The sequence below is a fragment of the Lissotriton vulgaris genome, chromosome 1_1 (assembly GCF_964263255.1).
Source record: "Lissotriton vulgaris chromosome 1_1, aLisVul1.2, whole genome shotgun sequence".
Lineage (NCBI taxonomy): Eukaryota > Metazoa > Chordata > Amphibia > Caudata > Salamandridae > Lissotriton > Lissotriton vulgaris.
The window spans coordinates 1,667,924,955-1,667,944,779 of NC_141685.1; the positions used below are offsets into that span (position 1 = coordinate 1,667,924,955).

At 41.0% G+C, this 19,825-nt stretch overlaps 1 protein-coding gene across 2 annotated transcripts in view; it reads right to left on the minus strand.

The window, feature by feature from the left end:
* TMEM209 (transmembrane protein 209) overlaps window positions 1–19,117 on the minus strand; it is a 344,927-nt gene extending 325,810 nt beyond the window's left edge. Inside the window, exon 1 of one of the 2 annotated variants that reach the window (XM_086918908.1) lies at window positions 18,982–19,112. The gene's annotated coding sequence lies outside the window, so the exon portion shown is untranslated. Of the gene's footprint in view, window positions 1–18,981 lie in introns of both variants that reach the window. The other variant, XM_086918907.1, reaches the window with a different exon arrangement.
* Window positions 19,118–19,825: the final 708 nt, after the last annotated feature.

Genomic DNA, 19,825 nt, shown 5'->3' on the forward strand with positions numbered 1-19,825 from the left:
CACACACACCACCAGCCGTCATTGCACGCTTCCACCAGGCACACACACCACCAGCTGTCAGTGTACGCTTCCACCAGGCACACACACACACACACCACCAGCTGTCAGTGCATGCTTCCACCAGGCGCGCACACACCACCAGCCGTCAGTGCACGCTTCCACCAGGTGCGCACACACCACCAGCAGTCAGTGCACGCTTCCACAAGGCACACACACCACCAGCCGTCAATGCACGCTTCCACCAGGCACACACTACCAGCCGTCAGTGCACGCTTCCACCAGGCACACACACCACCAGCCGTCAGTGCACGCTTGAATCAGGCACACACACCACCAGCCATCAGTGTACGCTTCCATCAGGGGCACACACCACCAGACGTCAGTGCACGCTTCCACCAGGCGCACACACACCAGCCATCGATGAACGCTTCCACCAGGCATACACCACCAGCCGCCAGTGCACGCTTCCACCAGGCACACACAACACCAGCCACCAGTGCATGCTTCCACCGGGCACACACCACTAGCCGCCAGTGCACGCTTTCACCAGGCACGCACACTACCAGCCGTCACACACTACCAACGGTCGGTGTATGCTTCCACCAGGCACACACCACCAGCAGTCAGTGCACGCTTTCACCAGGCACACACACACCACAATCCGTTGGTGCACGCTTTCACCGGGCACACACACCACCAGCCATCAGTGCACGATTTCACCAGGCACACAGATCACCAGCCGTCAGTGCACGCTTTCACCGGGCATCCACCCCACCAGCCGTCAGTGCACGCTTTCACCAGGCACACACACTACCAGCCGTCACACACTACCAACGGTCGGTGCATGCTTCCACCAGGCACACACCACCAGCCATCAGTGCACGCTTTTACCAGGCACACACACCACCAGCCGTCAGTGCAGCAGGCAGGCTCTTATCGAAGTTTCTAGGTAAATATGTGTTTGATGCCTGGGAGGGAGTGGGTCCTTAAACCATGATGAGTATGAGGAGTATGCAGGTGCAGTGCATGAACTCCTGTGTGAATGAGTGATGCTCACTCCACACTTGTAAATTGCGCCTGCACCAGGCTTTTTTCTCATTAGCAAAGTTCGGCGCATGCGCACAGCTAGGCAGCCCCCACACCCCAGGGAATGGCTGCTTCCCACAACCAGAATGGAAACAACATTCAGAGCAATGAAAACAAGTTCATTTGATGCAAAGAACTGTTAACAAAAAGCATGTCCAGCTATTGTAGATCTGGCAACTTAAACAAAACAGCAACAAAAAACAAACAAGGATTGGCATAGCCAATAGGTCTCGCTTTTTGGACCCTATAAGTATTTAGTTATGCAGCTGAATATCCTTGGTGCAACAACACCCACTGTTGCATGGCTAAATACTTATAAGGTCCCAAATGCGAGACCTATTGGCTATGCCAATGCTTGTTGGAGATGGGATGCAATATAGAAAGCCTCTCTGTGAATTACAGGTGGCCGACTTCCTCTTTCTTCTTTGACCCCAGATATAATTGAGGTTAAGCCCAAACAGCTTCCTTTGTTTTCTGCCCGGCATCCCTGGATGCCAGACCTTAAATAAGGGAAGTGCATTAGCGACCATAAACAGTTTAAACTACTATTTGGTATTTTACATGAGTCAGTCTGCTGTAAGCAGCTGGACGCAGCGTAGCTGAAATTCAGCACTGTACGGTTGTGTTACACGAGCGCTCAAGGCAGGCATTGCGTGGAAACCTGCTCTAGCACTTCCAACCATCTTGCACTGCAAATATTGCAGAACTGACAAAGTACCTCTTTTTTAGCCGAGTGAACACGTTCAGCATAACATTTATACTTTTAGGATCTATGAGACCCGATAGCAGCAACGAAAACTTGTTGCTAAAGAAGCAGAGGAAGCCGGCTACTGTCTGTTCTCTCTTCGGATGCTTGATAGCAGAGATCAAGGCTGGAGCCAGAAAGTACCCTGATAAGCGAGGCATACTGAAGAAGCTAATGGAGGACTTCTCAGCTACAGGATGAGCAGTTTACTGCTACAATGCTTGCGAGGTTACACAGTATAGAAATTCTTCATGTTATGATAAAGTGCATCTTTAAAAGCTACGAAGAGGCTGCTGTAAAAGCAGAACAGCAGGCAGCAAAAGGGAGATGATGGACTTACAGATGAAGAACAATAAACAAGATGCCGTTACATCCAAGGGCCCAACTTGGAAGAAATCATTCAACGTTAAGGAAAAGAAAGTATCCTTTCCGGAAGCAAAAAGTAATAAAGTACCACTGAAAGGATACTGAAGACCTCCCTTTTTATTGTATAAAGAAATTATTAGCAAGAGAAAGAAATTAAGTAGAAAGGCCAAAAGTCATAGGAATCTTAGTAAGAGTTTGCTTTACATGGATTGAATAAAAACTTTCCACCAGTATCGTTAAGGTGAACTCTGATGGTGGATTTTGTGACAAAGGGTTCAAGGATGTAAAAAGATGCGTCACCATTTGACCCTGTGGATAAGAGAGTTGTTAGACCCGGCATATTTTGGCGTGGTTTGCGCTGTCATTTTTCCTGTGACCTCTTGCTTTTGACTGCGCTGGACTTAGTTTTTGCTGGCTTTTGGGCTCATGTGCTCCCGGTCTAAAATGTAATGGTATTTTGTTTCTCCAGGATTGGCCCATTTTATTTATTAGTAAGGCCCTAGTAGAGTGTGCACAGGGTATGTTGAGGGCCTCCAAGTGAAATGCAACTAGTGGGCCAGCAGCACTGATTGTGCCACCCACATGAGTAGCCCTGCAAACGTTTTGAACCTGCCACTGCAGTGTTTATGTGTGCAGTTTTAATCTGCTGTTCGACCTGGCAAGTGCACCCACATGCCAGGTCTAATCATTCCCTTTTATGACCTGTAGGGCGCCTGTAAGGTAGGCCCAAGGTAGCCCCATGGGCAGGATCCAGCGTATTCAAAAAGGTATGTCATGCACCGTTGTGTTTTACATGTCCTAGTAATGAAAAACTGCTAAATTAGTTTTTCACTACAGCAAGGCCTATCTCTTCCACGGGTTAGCATTGGAGCTGCCTTGTAACCGATAGAAAATTGGAGTTTGGTATCTCTGGACTCACAATTTAAACTTGCATATTTTATTGAAGTTTATTTTTAAATTTCAGGTCTGAAAATGCCACTTTTAGAAATGTTTCTTACTTTAACCATTCTGTGCCTCTGCTGGTTTCGGAATGCACATCTGGGTCAGGGTGACAGTTGGACTCTTGTACATTCACTCTAGACAGTCACATAAAGGAAGCAGAGGTGTGCACTGCATATCTTGATGGCCAATCACCCGGATAATAAATGTAAATGCCAGCATTTGCAAAGCACACAGCTACCTCCGACTGAGGTGTACCGGCGCTGGGGGCATTCGGGAAGATTAAGCAAGCTATTGCCCAGAGTCACATGGTGCTGGGCTAGCCTGCCAACTGAGCCGGGGATCAAACCGTGAACCCTGTGGACCGGAGTCAGACACCCTGGCCGCTGCGCCATCATAGGTCTTCCTGAGCTAGAGTGAGGGGAGGAGTGGACACCAACACCTGAATAGGGCTGTACCTGTCCTCACACAAAGACGCCTCCACCCCCTGTAGTGTGCCTGGGGTCAGGGCAAGGTCCTGTCCACTAAATAGACCTTTCTTTGAAGTTTGCCTTCTTCAGAGGCTGAAATCGGTATGAGTCCTGGACCTCTGACACCATATAGTCAGAACACTTCTGGATTGACGACATTCTGCCAGGAACAGGAGCTGCGTTGACACTTTGCTGTTTGCTTAGCTGTGTTGGCCTTCTGCTTTCTGTTTCTACCCTAAGAATGAAATGAATAGACTTTACTTCCTACATCCAGCTTTCTAAGGTTCAACAATGGCTTGAGTTAAGTTTGCCTCCAGTTGGAAGTCTCAGGGCCTTCACTTACCAATGCAGCGACTCTAAGTGTCATTTCAGAACTGAAGCACCATCATAAAACGCGACGCATCGCCTCTGCCTGCACCAAAGCTTGGTCCCACTTGACGCAACAACTGCAGCTTTCAGCGCAGGCTTTGCGGCAGCGCCTACAAAGAACCGCTGCTGCACGAGTCTCGAGCACTGAATCACCGAAGTCTGTGACGCACTACTCAGACTCCGCGCCCGCTTCAACACTGTAGAATCGACACAGAAAGACTTGACTTTCAACGCATCGTCCCCAAGTGCTGCTTTCATCATCAACACCACACTGCAGAAAGGAACTGAGCTATTGCACCAGCAAACGACTCATCAGCTCCCCTGTGCCACACATCACCAGGTGTTAGTGGCTCAAGAATTTGGCACCACCTTAAGTTACTGGCGCATCACTGTCTACAGCGACATCACCTCCTCTGCGCAATGCCCTGTCCCGAGCACCAATGTGCCACTGACCTGCATAGCAGCAAGGAACCTATGCAGCACCTGGTTTTTTCAATGCTTCACCTCCCATGTGCCACGCAACGTCTTTGAATTTTGACGCATCCAAGTCAAGTGCAACCATTGACCTATAAGAACTATAATTTTGTTTAACTTTGAAAATTCATTTCTTGAGTTGAATATGTTGGATTTTTGTAGTTTTGGTCTTGCTTTAATCAGGAAAATATTGGGTATTTTTGTAAACTGGTGTTGAGTCCTTTTGGACGGTTTTAACTCTGGTACTATGTGTGTGAACAAATACTTTACACATTGCCTCGAAGCTAAGCCAGATTGCTCTTGCTAAGATGCCATGGGGGAAGAGTATGGGGTATTCTGAGGGTGCAACTTACTTACCCTAACTAGAATGAGTTTCCATACTTGGACTGGGTGCAAACCACTTCCACCCCATTTCTAACAAGAGTCAATTAAATTGGTCAAAAGTTATTACACAATCTTGACGTTTGCTATATGTGCTTGCAGAAGCAGCCATTAGGTCAGCTAGAAGAAATCTATTGCTATGCAAATGGCATACGGGACCCGCTCATAACTCTAGGGTGCTGAGGATGCCCTATGGGGGGTACTAAACTGGGGGAGAACAGTAAGAGAAGTTGTACAAGTTATTTAAAGAAATTAAACCCTCTACCTCTTTCTGTCAGGCTACAGGTACAGGTTGTGGTAAGTCATACTCTTCTTATCCTAAACCGTCATTTTGTCAGCCTTCAAGAAGATCTAATCAGTCTCATTCTTACCCCACGAAGAGCAGACTAGAAAGGAGAGAAATCACATTTGGCAGAAGTACAAGAGGTTCTCCCAATCAAAGAGCCAGTGCTCTTGACAATCAAAGAAATGGTCTAGAGTGGCCATTAGGAAGAAGGATAATGTTTTTCAGGGAAACCTAGATAAGATATACCTCAGATTTTTCAATGATAAAGGTAGTGAAGACTGGCTACTGTATAGCTTCTGCTTCCATACCTCGAGAATCTGGGGCCACAACTACACTTTTCCCCAAGAGCCTAATATAGAAGCAAGCTCTGAAAGCAAAGATCAAGAAGCTTATACTACAGAAGGCCATCACACCACTACCAGAGCATCAGAAAGGAAAAGCATCTATTTCAGGTGCCAAAACCTCCGGGAGACTACAGATGATTAAAGATCTACACAGAATGAACTTCTGGATACAGAAGATTCCTTTCAATATGGAGGAGCTGTAAAAGAATTATTTTGATAATGTATTCCTATGATAATAGACAATACCTTCCCAATGAGTGATGGATGCCTACTTTCATATACCAATTGGGAGGATCCATTTCATATTCCTGAGGTTTGCATTCATAAGAGAAACTATCAATTGCAGGTTCTACCGTTTTCAAAAAAGTCAGCACCCAAAGTATTCACCAAGATGATAGCTTCTCTGGTGGCAAACCTTCATGTCCAAGGATGGAGTATTTTTCCATAACTGGACATCTGGCTCCCTCATGCTTCCTCCACACACAAGATTCAGCAGGTCTCGAAAAATCTACTTTCCCACTCGTTATGGCAAAGCAGGTTTTATCAAGGTGAGGTATTTTTAGGGCTCGCCTATCCCATTCCGCAAGGAATGGATAGGGGAGAATTTTAGGGGGCAAAATAAGTCCTCAAACCATCGGGCGGATTTCAAACAGTTCACGTGAACACAAGCACGCGCTTTTCCCCCCACAGGCTTTTTATTACCATTTGCTCCTGCCTCAGAGAGCTTCAAAGGGATCCGCTCTCCCGCCCATTGCTTCACACTTCACGACCGCCAGGCCGTGTCTCGCATTTCTCCTCCCCCCTCCCCACAGCAATGCCAAGAGCTTGTTAACTATCCCTGTGCGTGGTGCCGCTGTGCACTTTGTCCCGTGCAGTAATTTCTGTCACTTGCTTCTCATGGCTCTGGCAGTAACCTCTGCTGTTTAAAAATAACATCTTTAATGAATACCAAATAAATATGTATAGTTATTACTGCTGATTTGTCACACGTTATTTATTTTTGCAGTTCTATGTAATGCGAACTCGGCCTAAGAGCATTGACGCGCTTTATATGAGCACACGTTACACTACACAAAGTGAGATCTGTTTTTTTTAGCTTTTAGCCCATCGGAAGATAAGGTGTTTTGTCAGAATCACAGGCTATCGAGTTGAACCAAGGACTCAGAGGCTTCACAGTTATAAAAAGTTGGCAGCTCAGGCAGTAACTTTTTGTGTGAATACAATACCCAGGCAAATCTCTAATAAACACTAGCACATGAACAATGGCATTTGCCAAACAAAATAAAATGAAAGTGATCAACAAACGTTTTTGCACATTGGATACATTTTAATTACTATTATAAAACAGAATTAAATGATAAAAATTTGGTACATTACTATACATACATGATAAAATGTTACAGCATTATAGCATATGCAGAAGTTCAGACATTTATCCAATACATTTAGAATATAATTAAAAGATGGTTTCCTGTCTACGCGTTTCGACACAGGTGTGTCTTCCTCAGGACTGTACCATCGTATTTCTAGATGGACTAGTAATAACGGTTAACATCATATATTGGTATACAGAGGGATTATACCATTATACAGGTGGAAGCAGCTGATTAAATTTCCAAGTATAGAACGACTCTGCAGTGATTTTTTCTGTGAGGCGCCAGGTGGTGCTGGTTAGAAAGAACGTCCTTAGTTGAAAATTTTGCTCATCTTTGAAAAAAATATCCAGCGGTATAGTTGTTAGGATATGCCACGTATCAATCGGTTGGTTTGGCGTCACAGATGTGGGCGTCTTTACTGTAATACTGTCAGTTTAGATAAACCGGCTGCCAAAGGTTCCCGGCGTCTTTATTTCTGTTTCAGTGTCAATTAAAGTAAACCGGCTGCAAGCGGTTCCCGGCGTCTTTATTTCGTGATTTGTATTAAGAACGCGGACCAGTAGCATGAGGATCCCGGCGGTATCTGATTTTTTCGGCCACTGAGTTTACCATCTTGAAACTACCTGAGGAAGGCGGAAGCTGAAACGTTGTAGTGGAAATATATTTTTGTTTTTTTGGTGAATCTATCTGTTTGAGTCACTTCTTTCTTGGATATTTTATTTCTTTGTGACTCATTGTATCCTTTTGGATCCAGATTTTTGCCCTGGCTGGCTGTTTTCTTGTGATCCTTCATCTTCAAGTATATATAGTTATGAGTGCATCTCATGAGAGGTTAACGGAGTACCATTATCTGTTATAATTACAGAGGAACACCTTCCTCAAACAATTTTACCTAACCAACTGTCAGTCTATTGGAAACATCACTCATGAATGTCACCACTAACAACTTGGCGTTGACATCCACGACCACAAAGCAAACCTCAAATCACTTCCAAGTCTATTCATGGGTTCAATAAAATCTAAATACACAGTGTGACGAGGCTTACCAGGATCACTGATATGTCTCATTTCTGACTGCACCCCTACTTTCAATTTCCTCTCACCATCTTCAGAGAGACAAACACCAATACTAAACCCACTTCATGACATCATCGTTACCAGGCCAACATAACTCCGACTTGGCACAAGTCTATCCCAAATGCCCCTCATGGACTAATGTGATATATTTGGAACACAAACCCATGGGTGGAACAAACCTTTTCACCCCGTATCACCAACATTTCTCAGCTCCCTATCAATTTACCCAAAACCTTACCAAAAGGTCTCACAGGGAACAACAGAATGAGGCGATTAACTTCCTGTAACATAGAATCTGAATTTATTTATTTTTCACGCTCCTCACTTTTGCGCAATCACCCAAAGACAGAGCATTACTCACAGATGCCACAGCACCTTCAGTTTCCTATGTAAGCACAGCAGGCCAATCCACCAAACAACAAACAGTAAGGCCAGATAAACAAACTATCAGCTTGGCAATAGTTCCATCCTTGTATATGTTCAGGAACATATACATATTCTTGCTATCTTGCAGCTTACATTACTAATTTAACCAACGTTTCCCAGTACCACTTGGGAGTAAAATTTTCACCAAGGGCTTATGGTATGTTCTGAGTATACAGTTTGTGCCCCAAAGGTAAGGTATAAATACTCCACACCCTAATCAACTGCCAATGCCTCGTTTAATTACAGAAAAATACCAGTCAGAATTAGTTAAAGTTCTTGAAGCAAAGGAGACCGTTTTTTCATAATGCCCATGTAACTGAAAGAACAACTATCAATAAAATGTTGCTTTCACATAGCCGCTGGCTCATGTAACACTGAATTTATGTATATGCATGGTTGTAAACTGTGTCAGAGAGGCAGTTGCGGTCAGTGCTGGAGAGTAGAGGGAACCCAATGGATCCAGGTTCCTGAATCCATTTCTGGGGAACCAATCTGAATTTGTGCTGGGGTATTTTCTGAAACCATGACATAATTCAGCAGCGCCCACTAGCTGCATGCATTCTGTTTGGAACAGCATCTTGGAAGCTACAAGGGGCATTTTTATATCCAATTACAGATGCACAGAAAACAAAGGATTTATTTAAAGGGTAATCATCGCTCATTTTGTTCAAGTATCACTCTGACAGGGGGCCACCTGGAGACTAACACCTAACGTGCAATACGCCAAGCATAGCAGGTCCCTTTGTACACCACCTGGAGAAACATAAAATCCTATGCCAACACAACCCATACCTCATTAATTAATGTGTGGAAATGATACATTGATGATGTGTTGTAATATGACAGGGAGACAAGGTCAGTGCTCTGGATTTCTTAAAATGGCTTAACAGACAGAATGCTTTTCTGAAATTTACACACTCTCTCTCCAAAACAGATCTAATCTTCCTAGACTTGAACATCTTCCCAGACAAAGGTACCCTGAGAACAACAGCAGTCCAAATAAAACCAACAGAGAAGAATATTTTCTCTTTGACAGTTCCATCCGTGACAGCCTAAAGAAAACTGACCATTCGGCCAATTTCTGCGACTGAGATAGAATTGTTCCAAACTCTGACTACAAAATACAATCTGAAGACCTGGCTTTTAAATTAGGAGCTAGAAATTATCCTAAAAGAATCATATCCAAAGCCATGAAATGTTCTAAGAACAATCACAGGGAGGCACTACTGGGAACACTTTATCCCAAAGAGAAAGAAGAACGATCCATATGCATTACTACTTACAGTGTAGCATCGAATCAAGTATGTAAGATCATCAAGAAACTCTGGCACACATTAAACAGTGGCACTCTGCAATTTCCAAAACCAATGTTTTCACAAAAACGCAGGTGCAGTCTCCGGGATATCTTAGTCCACACACGACCGCAGAGAACCAATAACACCACCAGAGAGGACCAACTTTGGATAAACCCAATAAAAGGTCACCACCCATGTGGTAACTGTGTTTGCCACCTCACTCAGCCAACATAAAAGATCACATTCAATAACACCACCACGTGGGAACTGAGATAATTCACCAACTATAACTCCATATGTGTGGTATATATGATCACTTGCCCTTGCAATCTACACTACATAGGGATGACCACCTGAAAAATAAAAATCGGAATTGGGGAACACCGCACCAATCGGAGATGTGGATGTGCAACCACTAAAATGTCGGTCCATTACATGAACACACTGTGAGAGACTTCCATTGGGTCATCCTGGAACAAGTGAGCCAAGAATCGCAACTGTTTGAGAAGGAACAATGATGGGTGTTCTGTTTAAAACACACATTGATGAACTGAATGAAAATTTACCTTGGGGCCAATTCATTAAAGAACATAAGACCTAAGCATGATCTTTCATTATTGCGTATTTACTAACCAATTGGTAAATACCAATTTGGTTACAGGCTCCTTCCTTTTTCCATGAAAACATAAGAATATATGAAAATACTTTTCTTCATGATCAAATCGCCCACTGTTATTTAAAAATATATTTTATCTAAATTTTGCTTTTTTTATTAATTGGGGGCATCTTAAACAACCCCCTGTTTTTCAGTGCCTAACAGAAAGGCTACAGTGTAGGACTCGGGAACGAGGAAGTGGTTACATCTGCAGCGGCCATTTTGGAAGGTCTGCGTCCTAGTCTTCCTAAGACACTGTAGCACAGCCAAGTAGTGTGCCGAAACGAATGGCTAACATCTATGGGCCACAGGCGGGCGTTACTATTCCAGTGAGGAAGTAGCCTTGATGGAGTGAAAACGGCACAGCTGCCCTTAACAGCAAAGCCATCCCACTCCGTTAAGAGTATTGCTTAACCTTTTTTTTCCCCCCTAAATAACCTAGGTTTCCATTGACTTTACAACACAGTAGGACTACAGGCGTCCCATCCCCCCCGGTATGTTCTCATTAATCCAAATGAAGGCAATTAATATGTATGTGCTATTTAATCACAAACTGTGCTATATATGCATGTATGTCAGGTATGCGCTTTTTTAAAGTTTTTTTTTTTTTTTTTAAGCATACCTCTCTTATGGTAGGACTAGAAGTGTTCATGTATACTGAGAGAAATAGATCAAATTTTTTCACCCAGGTGATGTGTTTTCCAAATAAAACAAGCATGATAATGTGTAACATGGCCAAATGCCACGACAGGCTAACCTCTTTTCTTTCCATACGTTTTTTCAAAGATTTTCCTGTAACAAACACAACTAGGTGCTCTATGTGTACATCTAATTACAGGTTTTCTGTTTTTCAGCAACAAACAATGATAGTCCGAATTTGAGATATGCAGGAATAGTACCAGGGAGCTATAACTCTTGGTCCTGAAGAATAGCCTTGGGGTAGTGCTAGGAACATGTTGACCAGCATAACTCAGGAACATTATTTGCATTGAGTTCCAAATTTCTCCATTTTTTTTTAATCATACCGAAAGGGGTAACATTTAAAAAACAAAATCATACTAGCCATGTACTTTTAATTCTTCCACAACCCCAACCCCTATCATTTTCTTCATCTACCACATAGACTTCTAACAAAGTGATTCCACATAACACGTAGGTTGTAGCATGCCCCGTTCCAAAGCAGAATGGGAAAAATCCACTGATTAAGCATGCCACCAAGGAGAAACCCTGGTGAATGAGTGTTATTTAAGGAAAACCTCCTGTTTTCCAAACGTGCACAGAGTGGGAAGAAAATCGCAATTGACAGAAGGACTCCTTTATGATTATAGCACATTTTGCAAGGAGGACGAGCCCTTTTGACTATTCCCTCTACCTCCCTTTGCTTTTTCCTATGGTATGAATAATTACACACATTTTAATTTAAAGTGCGTAATTTAATGAATAGGAAATGTTACATAAGACAATGAGGGTAATAAAGTGCAGGAAACGCATATCATCCATACTTGTAGACATTATATGCAGAAAGGGAACGGTCAGCAGAAACACAAAATCAGGATATAAAACATAATGCAGTGATTGTGGATGTATGTACTAACAAGACTTAATTACTTTCCAAAGAAACCCTTCTATGCAATCTTAGAACAGACAGAGAAAAAAACAATAAGGATCTAAATCCATGGCTTGCAGTGTGGATGCAGCTCTCTATGAAGCCGGTAAATAGATCACTGTGCTATATTAGGCTTGAAACTAATGAACTGGAAACAACAACATGATCTGTGTCAAAAGCAGTAGCCCACTTACCCATCTAAATAAAGAATGTATGACTGAACCATGCATGCCGTTACAACTCAAATGCCATTCAACACATAACCCTTACAACACATTTTTAAATAGCAACTATGCCATCACAACAAATTTTGTTGTTAAAATATGAATGATAAACACATATGCGTGGTAAAGGTTTCACCATTAAATATAAGTACTATACAGTTAAGTATAAACACTTTCTATATATTTAAAAAGTGTTTATATTTTCCTGTAAAATACTTACATTTGCGTGGGAAAGGAATGCATGGTAAAGGATTAAGATTGGTGAAAAAATGGACAAGTTGGTACACTTTTTTGTAAATATATATATATATATATATATATATATATATATATATATATATATATATATACTATATATCCATCCACAAAGTGGTCCAAGAACCAAGACGCACACTGCCAACGGGTGCTCTGCGCAGGGGTCAGACCCAGACCCGTCATTCCTTTACTTCACTCCAAATGATGCGGCACTCGGGGAAGAGTATAGTATTCAAGAAAAAGTTTCATTGTATAAAGCTCAACCTACGCGTTTCAGCTTCCACGGCTTTGATCACGGTAGGGGAGTCCCTTCTTTGTTGCACTTATTTATACACCCACATGGTCTTAATGAGGCATTGTGGGTAACGTAGTGCACAAATTAAAAAGAATTGTTACAAATTCTTGGCAAATCATTGAAAGAAGAAAAATGTTTACATTTTGCACAAGACGTCGTCTTTTGCAACCAAAAGCATTGATTGTTGCAATCAAGACATATATTTTCGCTACAACTCTTTCTTTATGATAAAAAGAGAAATCCGCACTCTCAGGGGTATTCCAGCACAGCTTTATTTCAATTTGACCAGCAACAACAGACGCGGAAGCGTTTTGGCAAAATGCTTTTGTCTATGTCAATTACATTGCAGAACCGACATGATTTTCAACATTGCTCATTTGGATGAAACAGAGAAAGGACTGTCACGCTTATTCTCTTTAGCAGCGCCATTTTGAAGTGTACAAATTCTTCTGCATAGTATATGCACATAACTTATCTATAGACTAAAGCTCCATGAAAGCCTTTCTATTTAAGCGTTAATGCACTTTCCATGGGAAAGTCAGCTTGCCAATCAAGATTATTCCTGCCAACAATTTACACTTCATATTGCGTCCATAGCACACTTTTATGCCGTATATCGGCGTGACCACTTCACAAACATAACTAAAATTTTGCTGTGGATCGGCTTGTGTCCTATCCCAGTTTACTATAGCAAACTTTAAGTCAAATTTCTTATTTCTTTCTTCATTATTTTGTCCCTTTACTTTTTAATTGTGTGTATTTATATCGCTTGTGAATCAACATGCTTAATTCATTTCCCAAATTTCAAATTTCTACCTTCTACCATCCATAATTCTAAAACGAGGCATCAATTTATCCTATAAAAAAATCATCAGTTTCAACACTTTACAGGAAGAACATATCAATCAAATTAGGGTCTACTAGTGAAAACAAGTTCACTTCTTCTAGTACTTAATCACACTTCAGAGTTTAAAGTTCAGAATTTCAAAATGTATGTTCCTATGTGTACTGCCAACTCTTCACCACTGTTCATTCCCCCTGGTGATTTTGTAAGAAGATCTATTATATAACGAGATTCAAGTCTGTGTAATTTCTTTAGTCTATCACCCCCTCTGACACAGTGTTGAAACGGATTATTTTTTATAGGATAAATTGATGCCTCTCGTTTTAGAATCATGGATGTAACAATGGAATTTTGAATTGTGGAGTATTAATCCTGGATTCCGAATCAGTATATCTAGGTAGAAATTTGGGAAATGAATTAAGCATGTTGATTCACAAGCGATATAAATACACAAAAATTAAAAAAGTAAAAAAAAGTGACAAAATAATGAAGAATTAAAAAATTTGACTTAAAGCTGGCTATAATAAACAGGGATAGGACACAAGCCGATCCACAGCAAGATTTTAGTTATGTTTGGGAAGTGGTCAGGCCGATATACGGCATAAAAATGTGCTATAGACGCAATATAATGTGTAAATTGTTGATGTCAGGAATAATCTTGTTTGGCAAGCTGACTATTTCCCATGGAAAGTGCATTAACGCATAAATAGAAAGGCTTTCATGGAGCTTTAGTCTATAGATATATGTTACGTGCATATACGATGCAGAAGAATTTGTACACTTCAAAATGGCGCTGCTAAAGAGAATAAGCGCGCCAGTCCTTTCTCTGTTTTATCAAAATGAGAAATGTTGAAAAACATGTCGGCTCCGCAATGTAATTGACATAGATAAAGGTGTAATATATATATATATATATATATATATATATATATATATATATATATATATATATACACACACACACACTTAAAATTCTACAATCCCTCAATCCATACCCACCTTAAAATTACCCTTACCACCTAAAATCCCACACCCACCGAAAACATTAATCCGATTACCCTAGCCCCCACAAACCCATCAACACCCTAAAATTACTCTTGCCCAGAAGAGACCATACCCGCTCTAAACCCTAAAAATACCCTTGCTACCCAAAAACCCATACCCACTCTAAAGTTACCTTTTTAATAAAACATTTCCCCATTATATATATTTTGTAACTAGTCCAATTTGGATTATGCCAACACCCGCATGGATATATACCAATCCATACGGAAGTTAAAGTTGCGCAAATTTCATGCATTAAACAAGTCAAAAAGACCATTTGAAACTCCTGTGATTGGTGCATCGGAACAAAAGACACCCGGCTCATCACAGGCACCATTATTATCAGCTCTGACTGACTTACACATTGAAAGCCGCATTGACAACTCAGAATCCCTGTTTTTGGAGAACTATAGCCAGCCAACAACACACAACAAAATAGAGATCATACCCACGCCCTTCAAGAAAAAAAGCAAAGTTCAACCCGATAATGCTACGAGATGGTATAGACATCTTTAACGAGCATGTCACAGAAGAGATCAAAAAGCTCAACTACAGAACTTGTGCATCAAAAAATAAGTTATTGAGTCAAAATAGACTATATAAAAATGTGGTTGCCAAGTTACAACAGAATGAAAATGTAATTGTGAGAAATTCTGACAAAGGGGGAAATGTGGTGTTATGGTCCAAGGAGGAATATATGAAGGAAGCTATGTCCCAATTAAATGATCGGACCTGTTATAGGCTCAGCAGTGCATCAGCCATCAAGGAAACTGCCAATGCATTTTATATGAAATTAATTGCCTGGAAAAGCACTGGTCTCATAACAAAAGACGAATACCAATTTATGAGAAACGATCACCCAGTCATTCCGAACATGTATTTCATTCCAAAAGTGCACAAAAATGCTTTGAAACCGCCGGGACGTCCAATTATCTCGGCTAGATTGAGCCTTTTAGAAAATGCTTCAAAATACATTGACTTCTTTTAGCAAGACTGTAACTGGTTTGGCATCATATTTACGGAATACTAGTGATTTTTTAAGTAAAATCAAGGACTTCAAATGGAAATCAGACTTTCACCTTTTGACACTAGATGCATCATCTTTGTATAATTGTATTGACCACAAAGATGGTTTAAGGGCCTTGGAATTTTTTCTGAATAAAAGAAGAGCAATGTGCCCGAACACGATAAAATGCTTTTAGACGTAGTTACTTTCTGTCTAAATAATAATATGTTTTCCTTCAATCAAACATTCTATCAGCAAATGAGAGGTGTGGCTATGGGGGCCAGCTTCTCCCCCAGCTATGCCTGTATCTTTATGGGCTGGTGGGAGGAGCTGGTCTTCAAGGGAACACATGCTGAATGGTATAACAAGCATGTAAAGCTATATTACAGATACATAGATAATTTGTTTTTTGTCTGGGATGGTTCAGTGGAGGAGGCTCAGGATTGGGTCAAGGTTCTTAACACCAATAATGTTAATTTGCATTTTACCTCGTCCATTAGTGTTGCTAGCATCTACTTTCTGGACGTGGAAATGTATGTGGCCAACAACAAAGTGGAAACGAAGCTGTATAGAAAAGATACAGCTGGCAATTCGGTCTTGCATTTTTCTAGTTTTCATCCTAGGAACCTAATACATAGCATTCCCTATGGGAAAATGCTACGAATAAAAAGAATCTGTAGTAATCCATCAGACCTAGTGGAAGCCCAACATCAATGCAAGGAAAGATTCCTTGCTAGGGGTTATCCGTTGAAAACTATACAGGCAGCTAACAACAAGACATCAGAACTAGATAGGGATACCCTCCTAGTCCCCAAAAAAATCAGGGAACAAGTTGTTAAAGAAGAAAGTAATCCTGAATCTGTGAGACTAATTATACCCTATAGTGCCCAGGAAAAAGCGATCACGAAGATCATTAACAGAAACTGGGCCCTTATAAGAAATGATCCGGTGATTGGTACTGACATGCCACTAAGACCCAGCATTACCTTTAGGAGGGCAACCTCTATGTACAATAACTTGGTTTCTAGTTGCCCTGAATCCACTTCCTCCAGCAAATGGCTAAAGGCATCTAATGGCTTTACTAAATGCAATTCATGTAAGGCGTGTGAGCATTGTGTAAATAAAAAAAGCTACCATACAGCCTTTAGTGGGAAAGAAATTAAAATCTCCAAGTCCCTCCATTGTAAAACAGAATACGCCATCTATGTTTTGGAATGTACTTGTCCATTAAAATATGTGGGCAGTACGAAACTTCCTGCCAATAAGAGGGTTTTACAACACATTCGGGCCATTGTTAATCATGACCCGACTTACCTTGTCGCCAGACATTTTCAAGAGGTCCACAATAACAGCTTGCAGGACCTCTCCTATTATGTAATGGACACCATCCCTAAGACCAAAAAGGGCGGCGACAGGGAACAGAAAATGCGCAAACTTGAGACAAGTTACATTCTCAATTTCAATAGTAAAAACCCAGGAGGCTTAAACACCACGGAAGACTTACACACATGCTTATGAAACATCTATGGTAACCAATATTTATTCCCCCCACCTACCCGGCTCTACTCCACAAATCCTTTTCCATTTTTGCCTTCAGACAGCTCAACAATGGCTTATATACATATTGTTACTGAATACCACACTTTAAGCCATCATGGATTAAGAATTACAACCAAATATAATAAAATGATCCATAAATGATCTATTATGTCCCATGAGCCGCCGACAGCTTCTCTTAACCAAAAAGCATGTTGGTTTTTTAAATTTTAGTCACCTTATGCACTTTTATTCTAACCACGGTTCTTTATCTCACAGGCAATGACGGACTATTGATTATTATACAAAGATTACACCCACGACAATGTTGGTTGTTCCATCAGTATATCACAGGAATTATGTTGCAAGCCATGTTCAATAATCTAGCATTTAAAGCTATAATTTTCAATAATCCAGTACGGCGAATTTACACAGCAGGTCAGACAGATTATGACACTGCACATAATCACTGCATCATTGGTAATCTTATTGCATTTATGAAATTACTATTAAATTAAAACATTGTGGATAAAACATGTTTTATTGATATTAGACACAAGTTTATATATATTTTTGCACTGCAATATATTTATGTACTATAATATATTTTTGCATTATGATATATGAAATATATGTATTTTATACTATATTTATATCAATGTGTAAACCGCTTGCCTTGTGAATACTGGGATAGAAAGATTACAATTCATCCTAACTGTCGTCTTGCCATTTGAAGAAAAGATTTTCTTTATGTTTATTATTCACTGCATAGTCCCGTGCAATGGTGCGGCTTTTTAACTGGTCTACAATCTGTTTGGCGTTGTCATGTGATCAAGCCACCTCGGTGGTGAAACGCGTAATGGCCGATTAAACGCGAAAGCATTCTCTTGCACTAAACCTGGGTCTGTGTCTGCTTGCTGCGAAACATTTCCTGGAGGCTGGGTTCGAGCAGTAATCCGGATATATATATATATATATATGCATGCTTTACCATTCATGCCATTACATGTAAAATCATTGTAAAGGCATGCGTGGTAAGGACAAATGCGATGTAAAATCCGGCATGGAAAAGGTACCTGCATGGTAACAACCACGTTGTAAGGGCTTTCTCCATTAAATAAAATATAAATCTGTGATCTACTAGTTACACAATGTGCTCTGCAGCAGGCACATTAACCCTCTATGCTACTTCATGAGTTAAATCTGTGGCTGGACAAAACAAAGAACACACCCATGACTGTGCAAACTAGTATAGTCATTTTACCACTGCTTTAATCTCTTCAAAATTACTGGGTACAGAATGATATCTGCAACAGAGGTCTTAACCCTGTAAAATACTTTTTTTTTAAATGCAGCCTTTTTGTGACGAATTAAATCATCCAGAACAGATTTACTGTCACAAAGGTCCATGTTATCAATTTAAGTATTTTTTTTTAACGCTTGTATAAATGTACTGTCAGACTGCGGTTTTCAAACTCAGTCCCAAAGTACTCCACCCCTTTCCTCTGCCACACCTTGGCCCCATATGAATAAGTGCCTTGAGTAATTTTTAACAAATCCAGCACTTTCTGCGGTACACTAAAGCGGTGTACGGCAGACATTCCTTCCTGAATAATTACAAAAGACAGATATTTGGCGCCATTTTCAAAGATAAAAAACTGGACTGGTAAAGCATATAAATTAGGTATATTCTCTGGTCTAACCAAAATAGACGGGATTCGTCAAACAGTTACATGTGACGTTCTTCTGTTTTTGAGCGTTAGTACAAGTCCCACCAAGACAACTCTACAAACACAAAACAAACGAGAAATTTAACAAGCGCTCTACGGCAACAAATCAGATTTGCATAAGTATTACATGCAACAACTTGCCCGTTACTTACACGGGCCGACCGTAAAATACAGCTTATCGTCCTTAGTCAAATTTTTGCCGGGATACATGTGTCCATAATTTCTGCACTTCCGGGTCGTAAACTAGCCAATTCCATGTCTAAATATATTCTAGAATTGGTCTGAAGGGTAAACGAGACTAGTAATTTGCAAAACAGCACAGGATTGGAGGATTGTAAACCAATCTTAGTGCGCTACACACTATTCCGAAGCGTTCATTGGCTGTGGTATTTCAACTGTTCTACGTCCATTGGAGGGTGTAATTAGCACCGAGCCGGCTGAACATTTTTCGGTGGATGACGTCAGGAATACCTGGCAGTGAAATATGGACCGGTCTGAAAACATATCTCGCGGCCTGTTGCCTATGTTTTTGGGTTGGTAAGACGAGGAAGGATGAAGAAGTAGACAAAAGCAATCGTTTGTGGCTGCGTACTTGCCGTTGGGTAGTCAGATTGAGAAATTAGGGGTACTGACACCTGGCTCTCCGAAAAGCAGTAATTATAGAAAATGTTTACTGTCTACGATCCTCTTCGAGCGAATGAAGCAAACAGTTTCCAGGGGTTTTCGGCTTCTTCTTTTTCTCAGACTCTGCGGAGCTCTCAAAATATTCCTTATCTAACATCGAGTTGCAAATGTACAAGTGAGAGTCGTACGAAAATACTATCCTTATCGGTATCGTCGAGTCATTTCTAAGTAAAGAAAGTTTAATCATGTTCAGTAGGGTCAAGCAGAAGTGGGCGAGCCAACACATTAGCAGGGAGAGAATAACTTGTGCATGAGCCGAGCTTTTACAAATAGTTGGCATGTGAATCATACAACAAACATTATGTAAAAATA